Source organism: Dendropsophus ebraccatus, chromosome 3 (genome assembly GCF_027789765.1).
Source record: "Dendropsophus ebraccatus isolate aDenEbr1 chromosome 3, aDenEbr1.pat, whole genome shotgun sequence".
Lineage (NCBI taxonomy): Eukaryota > Metazoa > Chordata > Amphibia > Anura > Hylidae > Dendropsophus > Dendropsophus ebraccatus.
This window is the reverse complement of record NC_091456.1, coordinates 41821425-41832893: the sequence shown is the minus strand read 5'-3', so window position 1 is coordinate 41832893 and position 11469 is coordinate 41821425.

Here is an 11469-nt window from a genome sequence, read left to right as displayed (position 1 = left end):
AAGTTTATGCTTAACAAAAATATCTTGCAGGCTATTTCCACTTTTAGGGAATGTGCAAATGACGGAATCCCAGCGGAACACCTGAAGTGGATTCCGCAGCTCGCACCCACTTGCGGCTAACAATGAACCCACTCATTCTTTGGGCGGACGGCGGAATCTGGCAAACTCGTGGGTGTGCCGGCAATTCCATTAACCATTGACTACAATGTAAAGTACTCCCGCCAGCCGTACTTTACGTCATGTGAGCAGCTATTGTTTCCGGACGTTGTCCAGTGTCCAGAAATAATAGGCTTGTTCATTATTTTAACGCCTGTTCTAAAGGATGAAGGTTAATACGATGTCGGAGTGTAAACGATGTTGGAGTGTAAACTTCAGAAAGGCTATGCAATGGAAACAATCCATGCGCGGTGCAGGTACAGCTGTGTCATTCCATGCTACTGCCCATATTTAGCTGAGTACAGGCATAAGCTGGCTGATTTATTGTTTTTTACAATAATTGTTACAATTTAAAGTGCGTCTATCACCTGGAAAAGCAATACCAAATCAGCAACAGCTTCACAGAGGTCTTAAAGAAAATACCAATTTGCTTACTGATATATATATATATATATATATATATATATATATATATTTTATTTTTTTTTTAATTTTTTTTTTGCACTACCTGCTTGGCGCCAGTCCGAGATCCTGGTGACTTGGTCTATATTTCAGAAAGCAGTCAGCATAGGTATCTTTGTGTGTACTTTGGCCCACTCTATGCAATGGAGGGGGTTCCAGTGCCCCCAGTGTAACATTATCCTCTCCCCTCGGTGACATGCCTCCATTCGAATCAAGTGTGGCACCGTCATCTAGGGTAGTGGATATTGTTACACTAGGGGCACTGGGCCTGCCTCCAGTGCATAGAGTGAATTGAAGTGTCAAAAAGGTGCGAAATACAGTAAAATACAAAGTTTGCAGGTATAATCAGGTTCAATCTATAAGCTCCAAAAAGAGAATATATTAATACATATATATATTATACATATAGAGTCTGGAAAAATGTAGTGTATGACAATTTCTAGGTGGAGCTAATATTAGGAGCCAAGCTCTTAAAAGTGATACCCTCATTTATTATTACCGGTATGTTCTTTGCTTATATTTTGATTTCATATAATATAACGATAGTGCTCACAGCTTTGTGTAGATGGTTAGTTCCTCGTAGTGTCCACTAGAGGTCACTTACTGTGTTATTGTCAGTAATTAGCTAAACATAGGCCAGTCAAGTCTGACATTTACCACAGGATTCATAGCATGGTATACCTGTAATCTAGCAATTTCTTCTCAAAGAGGTGGTCTTCCCAGGAGGTCTCACTCTATGTGTTGATTTCTTTAATTTTAATAAAAGATTTTTTTATAGTAAAATGATTTTTTCGTGTTCTTTTTTCACTTATATTGTCAGGAACTTACCTCACCGTATTCCTGCGCCATCCATTACATCCTTGGGAATGGAGTAGGGTCCTGGGGAAATCGTGCAGCAAATGAGCAGGCAGGCCAATAGGTGGAGTAAAGTGAGACACACTAACTCCATCATTCAGAGCCACTTTGATACATTTTGTGCATCTTTAGACTTTCTATTCTATATTTACACAATCTAATGGATTAGCAAATCTGCCCTAATGTTCGAGTGAAATGCATGTTGGGTCAGTGGGGTAGTTTGCTTCTTCGTACACAGTTTGTACAATACAGTTATTGATAGACTATGGATTTTAGTATAGATATTGCTGTATACAAGGGCTGTATTTGCCACAAGGCATTGGAGGTCCAGTGCCCTAGGGCAGCAGCAATGCTATTGCCTATCCTATCGTAAGAAACAAAGCATATAAGGAATGGTGACTCCTCTTCCATTAACACTATAGCAAGTATATACCTCATTGTTGCTACTGCAGACTCACCTTAAAGGCCACCTGGCATCCACATGATGCAACGTTTTACAGTCCCTCAATAAAACCGGGCTCAATATCTTTCTGGGAAATTTGGAAGGACGAGAATGTCAACAAGGCACTTGAGGCCCAGGGAACCTTTCGGAGGAGGGCTGTTGTCTGCTCATACTAATTCGTTTGTAATAGCTTTCCCTTCTTTTATATGTAAACATAGGGTTCTCTTTAAAAAATTCTCCAAATCTCACCATGTTTTAACTTTCCCGAACGTTTACAAATAGTCTGTCTACTCAGATTGGCATGACAATTATATTTGAATATGGAAGAGTCATTGTCGCGAAAAAAAAAAAAAATTCACATGTCAAAGAGATAAATCAAAAGTTTTGCTAGGTCCGGGTCCGATTGGTCAGACCATAACCGATTGTGAGAACAAGCCAGGAGCGGACTTCTCCTGGCTCGTTCTCACTCGAATCCGGACCAATTAACATGTCTCTCTGACATTTTTTTTTTTGAGACAGTGCCTCTTTAAGTTTATATCTAAATATAATTGCCATGTCAATCTGAGTAGACAGACGATTGGGGTAATTTGCTCCTGTGTCATGTGATGAGACGGACGCATAATGCAAGTCTATGGAGCTGCCTCCTCACACAGACACAGAGCGGGAAGGGGACTGCATGGCAGAAGTTTTATTTCATGACAGGTATACTTTAAACCTGTCACTTTTCTCCATTTTCTTTTCATGGAAAATTTCTTATTTCCTCAGCTGCTTGTACCATAACCTTATACTCGTATCCCCGTTGGCAAAATGTCTTTATTATGACTCCACGTTGCATCACATAGTCATTGTCTTCACTACAGAAAAGTCTAGTTTTAATGAACTGACATTTCAGGATACCTTTAAAAGGTACCAGAGGTATGATAGCTTTTCCAAAGCAATAAAAAGTTTTTTTTCTTAAGATTTTTATTCAAGATTTTGAAGTAAAGTGACATAGCATTGTCGTCGCAGTATAAGTACATGCTTGTGTCAAAGTGACGGATGAAAAAAGAATACAAAGATGAACAAATCCCAGGTGGCACAACTTAAAGTGACGCTGTCACCCCCTTTTTGCATTCTGACTCCTCTACACCGGTATAATGGGTACATTTACCAGTTTTCATATCTTATTTTTCATCATACGTCATGGTGCTTGTTCAAGTAAAAAGTGATCTTTTATTATCTGCAGATTGTGCTAAGTGGGTGGGGCTTCACAGCAACTGTGCCACTTAGCCCCACCCACAGTGCCACCGTAGGCTTCACCCCTCCCTGACATCATCGCACATAGGCCCCCATAGGGACCGATCTGGAGGGGGTGGGGCCTAAACCTTTAGGTCAGCCTCTTCTAATGGCCGGCGAGGGGGCAGGGCCTATGTGCCGATAACGGCACATAAGGGCTGTGCCTACGATGGCCACTTATTACAATCTGCAGATGATAAAAGATGACTTTTTACTTGAACAAGCACCATGACATATGATGTAAATAAGGTATGAAAACTGCTAAATTTACCCTTTACACCTGTGTAGAGGAGTCAGAATGCAAAAAGGGGGGACAGTGTCACTTTAAGTAAAGTTTGTGGCAATACTAAGTATACTTTAAATCAAGAAACGTCCCATACCAGTAAGAAAAAGAAAATATAAATACCGACTACCGAATACTTGTGGTGTAAACCTTATCACATTTCTCTGATAGAATAAATCATCGAAATAAACCAAAGGGGGAAAGAAAAAATGGGGAGGGAAGGGGGGAAAAAAGAGTGGGTGGTGGTCAGAGGGGAGGGAAATAACAAGGGGGTGCAGATAGGAAACAAGGGAAAGAAAAGAAAGGTAGATATTCTCTCCACTTAACTGTAAAAATGAAGGGATAACACCACGGCTAATCTAGGGCATATTGAATTAGTCTATAGGTGTGTCCAAGAAGAGGTAAGGACTGGTGAACCTGAAGGGGAGATTGAAGTGAGAGGGTCCTATTACACGGTCCCATGAAGGCCCGATCAATACTGTAAACGAGCGCCAATCTGCTAGATCAGCACTCGTTTACTGGGCCTACTCATGACCCGATAATCATTTAGCAAGGGCTGCACGGACATCATTAGCGATTGATTGCCTGCTCAGCCAGTCAGTAACTGGCCTGGTGCCTTGCCCCAGCCACCGATTGGCTGAGCGGGCAATCGATCATCCAGGTATGTGATGTTGCTGCTAGATTAGCTGCAGGAGGCGGATGACTGTCAACAAGACCCAGGAGCAGCACTACGGGGCACGAGTATACTTTGTTTATTATGTTCCCGTGTCCTCTGCCTTCCTGCCTGTTTTTTATTTCATGGGATTTCTCCTTTAACAGAAGAACAAGGGGGGAAATCTCAGGTTAGTTGGGGGTAAGATCAGGGGCAACAGGAGAAAATATTACTTTAGTGAAAGATTAGTAGATGTGGTTGGTAAATCTATAGTAACTGAGTTCGAATGTGCCTGCAATACACATATAATGCAGCTATACTAGGATTAAAATGAAGGAAATAATACAAGAGCAGACTGGATAGGCCAGGTGGTCTTATTTACCGATTATCTTCTATGTTTTATATTGGATAATATAATAGCTGGAGATTTCGGGCACCTGACCTGGCAGAAAACCATATACTGTTAACTGCCAGAATTTTCCACATTTCCAGCCTCCTGAAACGGATATAATTGGGCTGTGTACTTCCCATTATAAATAAAAATGTCATCATCTTTTTCTATCTGATATATAAATAATTAATGGCCAATAAATGACTAGAGCATCATCATTGTAACTCAAATGGCCTAACAGTAAACATCTATTACAAGCAGGGCCACATCTGCCACGAGGCCAACTGAGTTTCTTGCCTCAGGCAGTACCACCTAGTGAGAGGGTAGGGGGAAGCATTTGCACTACTGTACTGGGAAAGGAGGAACCAGCTTAGGACATGTTGCTTATGGTAAGAAATAGAGATGAGCGAACCTCGAGCATGCTCGAGTCCATCCAAACCCGAACGTTCGGCATTTGATTGGCGGGGGCTGCTAAACTTGGATAAAGCCCTAAGGCTATGTGAAAAACATGGATATAGCCATTGGCTGTATCCATGTTTTCCAGACAACCTTAGAGCTTTATCCAAGTTCAGCAGCCACCGCTAATCAAATACTGATCGTTCGGGTTTGGATGGACTCGAGCATGCTTCAGGTTTGCTCGTCTCTAATAAAGCCCTATTAGATGCATAAGCTGGGCTGAGTCTTAAAGCGTAACTGTCATTTTTTTTTTATTGCAGAAATCAGTAGTATAAGCGATTTTAAGAAACTCTGTAATAGGTTTTATTAGCCAAAAAAGCCTCCTTCTGTACTCAAGAAGCAATCTCTCAGCCTCCCCCCCTGACTTCTTATCTGTGCATTATCAGGCAAACACGTCTTCATTACAGAGAAGCCAGTGAAGACGGGCTCTGCTCTCTCCATTGTAAGCCTATGAAGGGGGAAGGGGCCGAGGGAGATGAGGGAGCAGGAAGAGGTGACATGAAGGTCAGCTGTTTGTAGACTGTCTGGGCAGCTAAAATGCTAAATTCAGGTGTCAGAAAGGTCAGTGCTTATCTATGAACTTACTGAGAGAAGATTGCAGGGTGTTGTGCTTTGCAGAAATCCTCTGTGCTCAGTCACTCCTAACAGCCCCTCCCCTCTCCATAGCCACATAATGGAGACAGAAATCCTGCTTCATCTGATGTGAGGGGGGAGGCTGGGAGATTGCTTTTTCAGTACAGAAGGAAACTCTTTTAGTACAAACCTATTACAGAGTTTCTTAAAATCGCTTGTACTGTTGATATTTAATGTTTTTTAAAAAATTACCCTGAAATGACAGTTACGCTTTAAGTTGGGCTCACTTAAAGTATTTTTTATACGCAAATGGCCGATTTGCGAATAAAATATTCGCAAATCGGCACTTTCCGCCGAGTACACCAGGGGGCGGAAAGGGGGCGGAAAGTAGGCGGGAAGTGGGCGGAACGGAGGGCGCGGACTCAGAGTCCGCGCGATTTATCATCCGTTCCGCCCAAATGTACGCCGAAAACCTACTCCAGTCCTTAGCTGGCGTAGGTTTTCGGCGGTGCGCACCGGCGCGCACAGGATTTATGTACAGGCAGTCCGCCTCTACATAAATCCCCGTACCGCCGGAGCTGCGGGGGCATTTTTAAGTCCGGCGTAAAAAACGCCGGACTTAATAAATGCCTCCCTTAGTGTCATCCCAAAGCAGTAGTTAACAATTCTTGGTCCACTTCCCAGATGTTTTCTCCAGATGTATAACATGGACCTATAGAAGGCTATGAAGCCATATAACATATCCCTACAACATGGGTCCATAATACAGAAATATGTACAAAGCCCAGGGCAGAATACTGACAAAAAAGTATGAAATTATAAAAACACCTTAATAGTAAATAATCATTTAAAACTATATTGAAACTCACTAATTCACTGATCCACACTCACCAACTACACGCAATGAAAGTTATAGCGAATGTTTTTTAACATTACATTCCTCAGCCTAAACCCCTGAAGCCGTCAACTTCTTTTCATCCCAATGGGCCATCCAAAATACACTAAATTTGACCAAAGCCACAAAATCAGTGTAAAGCTTGAGAAGAAAATCCTCATAACTGTGGGCAGAGAAGTATCCAGCTTCCTGGGAAATAAGTGCAAAATTTTAAAAAAATATTTATTTCATCAGAATCGTGATTAGTTTTAATGATAAAAGGAAATATGCTCAGCGCTCACCGTGTATATATGTACAGTATTTATTAAAAAGTCAACAGATAGAGCGGCAGACAACGATGGTTTCACAATAAAATCTTCATCACGGCCACACTGCCCCATACAGAAGCACTACTTTTAAAAATTAGGTGCTCTAAACAACCACTAAAAAAAAAAAACTTATACCATTAAAAAATAGATAAAAATATCAATGTCACCATAATAACAGAGACAGAGCTACAATACAATAATGCATACATTTTATATCGAAAAACATTAGAGATGAGCGAAGCAAATCTGGCAAATCAAGATTCACTGCGAATCTCGCTGTCAAAATTCCTGCTGATTTGTTATGGAAATTAAAAAAAAAACTAAACAAAATGGTGACCACACATGTTGTCTGGAGCGTCACTGAGCAGGAGAAAAGGATTAACTATAATCCCTAGCGCCCGTCCTATTAGCTGCAGGCAACTCTGTGATGTCAGCACCTCCCCCTCTATATAAGGAGGTTCGGTAACGGAGCTGGCCAGTCGGCTGTGTGTGGAGAAGAGAGAAGGATGGCAGCAGGCAGTTAGAGCAGAGCAGGGAGAGACTAATGGTGCATTTACACAGAGAGATTTATCTGACAGATCTTTGAAGCCAAAGCCAAGAACAGACTATAAACAGAGCACAGGTCATGAAGGAAAGACTGAGATTTCTTTTCTTTTCAAATCCATTTCTGGCTTTAGCTTCAAAAATGTGTCAGATAAATCTTTCTGTGTAAACACAGCCTAAGGCTATGTTCACACTACGTATATTTTCGTAAAACTACGTCCGTTGATGCCGAGTACAACAACGGACGTGATTAATACGAAAATATATGTTACATTGCCGTCTATGGAATCCTGGCCGGAGTTTACACACGGTATACACTACGGACGGGATCCCTAGCGGCACCGCGAGAAACTGACATGTCAGAGAACCCTGTCAGTGCACACTAAGGAGCGAGAGGCAGAGTGTGCAGTGGAGAGTTCTGATGCAGCGAGCAGAGATGCGTCCGCATTAGAACTCAGCGGCGCAAAAGATCATCTGTCGCTACTGCAGTTGTGGCCGGGATGATCTTTTCTGAGACCGGCTGTTCCATGACCCGGCTGGGTCATGGAATGACCAGTCTCTTACGAGGTCTGAACATGGCCTAACAGAGTGAAATAGGGACAGAGAGGAGAGAAATGTCAGAAATTGGATGATTGATTGACATTTTTTTTTAAATTGTGATTTTCCAATTTTTGACACTTACAACAACATGCTTTAACAAATTCGCCCTTCTGAAATAGTCCCAGTTTTGACTGCTTTATTGAAATTTCGTGAAAATTTGTGAATCTTAACTAGTTTGACCAAAAATTCGCTAAACGAATTTCCGGCTACTTCGCTCATCTCTAGTAAAAATCATTCCTCTAATAAAGGCCCAAAGGTCTTAATAATGTCAGCATTACGGATATACAAGTAACAAGTTAATTCTATTTATCTAACTTCTAAATGTATCTCACTATTATCTAGAAGTTTGAATTTCTTTATTGTGCAGGAATTTAGATTTGTGGATTTTGAGATAGATCTTTACAATGTGGTGTGCAGATTAAATCGTAGAATAACCAAAGAGATCTAGAGACAATCTAGTGTTACGGGGTGAATGCTAAACTGCGGTTAGCAAGTTGGGTTTCAATATGAGTAAAAACGTTTCTGATGGTGAGGATTGTATTACATGAGGGGAATTATTGGATTTATCAGTGATAATGCTTTTGTCTATTCTGAGGACATTTTTTATCAGGTGTTGCTTCAGATTTTAAAAAAACTTTAAAATAACCCTGCATATGCCCCTTTATCTATGATATATCAGAAGATCATTTCCACAGAAATTAACTCAGGTGCTTTTCAAAAACGGTGGCATATCTGATTTCCTTGCTAACGTCTATTGAATGTCATAAAATTGAAATGATATAAAAAAAAGCCTTACTGTTTGCTGTCATGCCATACTAACAGACATAATGGGAATAGGAAGCACAAAATTACAAATACCATGCATTTATTAGAGGGTAATAGAGCTAATGGGATCAGATCATAAGCAAAATTTGGGGGGTGCAGGGGGGGCAGTGGCTCCTGGGCCCACACTGGCAGGGGCCCACTGAGGTCTCAGAGGCTTAATGCTGTCTGCAAAAGCTATTTCTGTTGCAGACAGCCTGCAGAGCGATGAGGAAGGACCTGTGGTGACGTCTTAATGGGGCGGGCCTGAGAACTGGAAAGGATTCTTGTGGATGAAGGACCTGTGGTGATGTCATGAGGGGGCGGGGCTGAGAAGATGCTGGTGCATGAAGGACATGTGATCATTGTCCTCTTATATCTCCTCCTGTAATGTGATAGAGAGATAGATAATAGATAGAGAGATAGATAATAGATAGATAGATAGATAGATAGATAGATAGATAGATAGATAGATAGAAGATAGATGATAGATAGATAGATAGATAGATAGATAGATAGATAGATAGATAGATAGGAGATAGATGATAGATAGATAGATAGATAGATAGATAGATAGATAGATAGATAGATAGATAGATAGAAGATAGATAGATAGACAGACAGACAGACAGACAGACAGACAGATAGATAGATAGGAAATGGATATCTAGCAGCTCATCACATATCTTGGATTGCACATGTATGATCACAACCAGCTCACCCCTTTGAGGCTATGTTCACACTGCGTATGTTTCTCCACGTAGTTTTGAGCTTGATGCGTTCGCTTGAAAGTATACGATATACGCCCGCACAGTGCACACTACGTATGAGCTTATGGCCGGATCGTATATGGTGCCGTGAAAAATGAACAAGACCATTGTTTGAGGACGGAAATGTTCCAACTCACGGCCGTGGATTTCCATGCGGTCCCGTACGAAGTACTTATTTCAGCCAAATTGAACTTGATTTTTTGATCCAAAAGGTTCTGTGTGGTTTATGGGGCTGGGTGAAGATTTCCAAGTAAATGACCTGTTTCAGATCGCTTCGAAACAAGCTAGCGAAGCATAACTGTACTACGGGCGTATGTCCGCGGTGCGTACTCATCCGGCCGCATGTCGATTTTTCCCACGCCCGTAGTTTTAGCCGCACATGTACGCCGACGTACGAAATGCGGCTGGACTCATACGCAGTGTGAACATAGCCTTAATGTCTAAAAGCTTATTACCTATACCACTATTATTTTTAGGCAAAGATAATCTGGTTAAAAGGGTTCTGCAGAATTAAGAAAAAAAAAACATGGTTGCTTTCTTCCAAAAACAGCGCCACCCCTGCTCTTAGGTTGTGTGTGGTATGACAGCTTGGCACTATTCACTTCAGTCGAATACCACACACAAACTGAGGACAAGAGTGGGGCTGTCTGTGGAAGAAGGCAGCTATATTTTTCTAATCTTAAGCACTTTAAATTTTTTTGTGGTTCTATATGTGAAATGTACAGAAGCTTCTTACACTGCTCTTTATCCTTATCCACTATGAGTAATGTAGAAGAATATTCCCTTTATTATTCAGAAAGCCTTGTCACCTGCTGAGGTTCCCTATGGGTAAGGTTGGTTGGGGGCCCACTCAGACTCACTCGCCCCCCCTAGGCTAAACCCCTAGCTACGCCCCTGGATCAGATAGTACCCACCAAGCCATCAATGAAGAAAACTCAGCATCAAGCTAAACTAGTCTGAGATTACATAATACATGTCAGTAGCCATATAATGGGAGCCAAATAAGTGATTTCTGATATTATCTTGGCCGAGCTGTTTGCATCACATTGAGGTTATTTTAACCTGGAAATGCTACATAATGAATAAGAGAGGAAGAGGGGTAAAAGAACACAAAGAACCAGCTCTTTTTTCCACAGCAAAAGATTGTCGGCAAACTCATGTGGTGGTAGGCTGCTGCATGAAGTAAATAATGACTATCTTATGGCACTTTATTGGACATGAGATATAGTGTAGTATTAGGCTATGTTCACACTTTGCATGAGACCGGCCGTTCTGTGACCCGGCCGGAGTGTATACTATGGGGGGGATTTACGAAGACCGGCATTCACTAAGAGGCGCATCCGGCCGGCTGGGTTCCCGGATCTGCGCCCGGCGTACGAAATCTACACCTCTACAATCTACACCAAATGGTTGAGTGTGCTGTCACTCTCAAGACAAGCAAGGTTGAAGCATCAAGGGACTCCAGGGTCCCAGAAGAGGACACTGGGGGTGTGCAGACAGGTGAGAATACCCTTTTTAATGTTTTCTATGGACTGTATATTAAATTGTGCGACCACCATCTTTATGAGCTCATTCCAACCTTTTCAAAAAGTTTGCTTCGGTACCGAACCAAACTTTTTGCAAAGTTTACAACAAATCTCAGTTTGTAGAATTTGATCTTCTCATCTTTACTTGAATTGCAAGCCTATGGGAATTATGGGAATTTCGTAGACAAGCAGGCTATAAACCTGAAGTCAGTCTGTAACTGTATCCTAAATGTGATGTGAATATAATTAAGGCCAAAAAACATAGCAGTCTTTAAAGGGGTTATCAAGCGCTACAAAAACATGGCCACTTTTCCCCCCTCTCTTGTCTCCAGTTCAGGTGTAGTTTGCAATTAAGCTCCATTTATTTTAATGGAACTGAGTTTGAAACCCCACCCAAACTGGAGACAAGAGAGGGGGAAAGTGGCCATGTTTTTGTAGCACTGGATAACCCTTTTAAAGTGCTACAGTGCTACAAAAACAT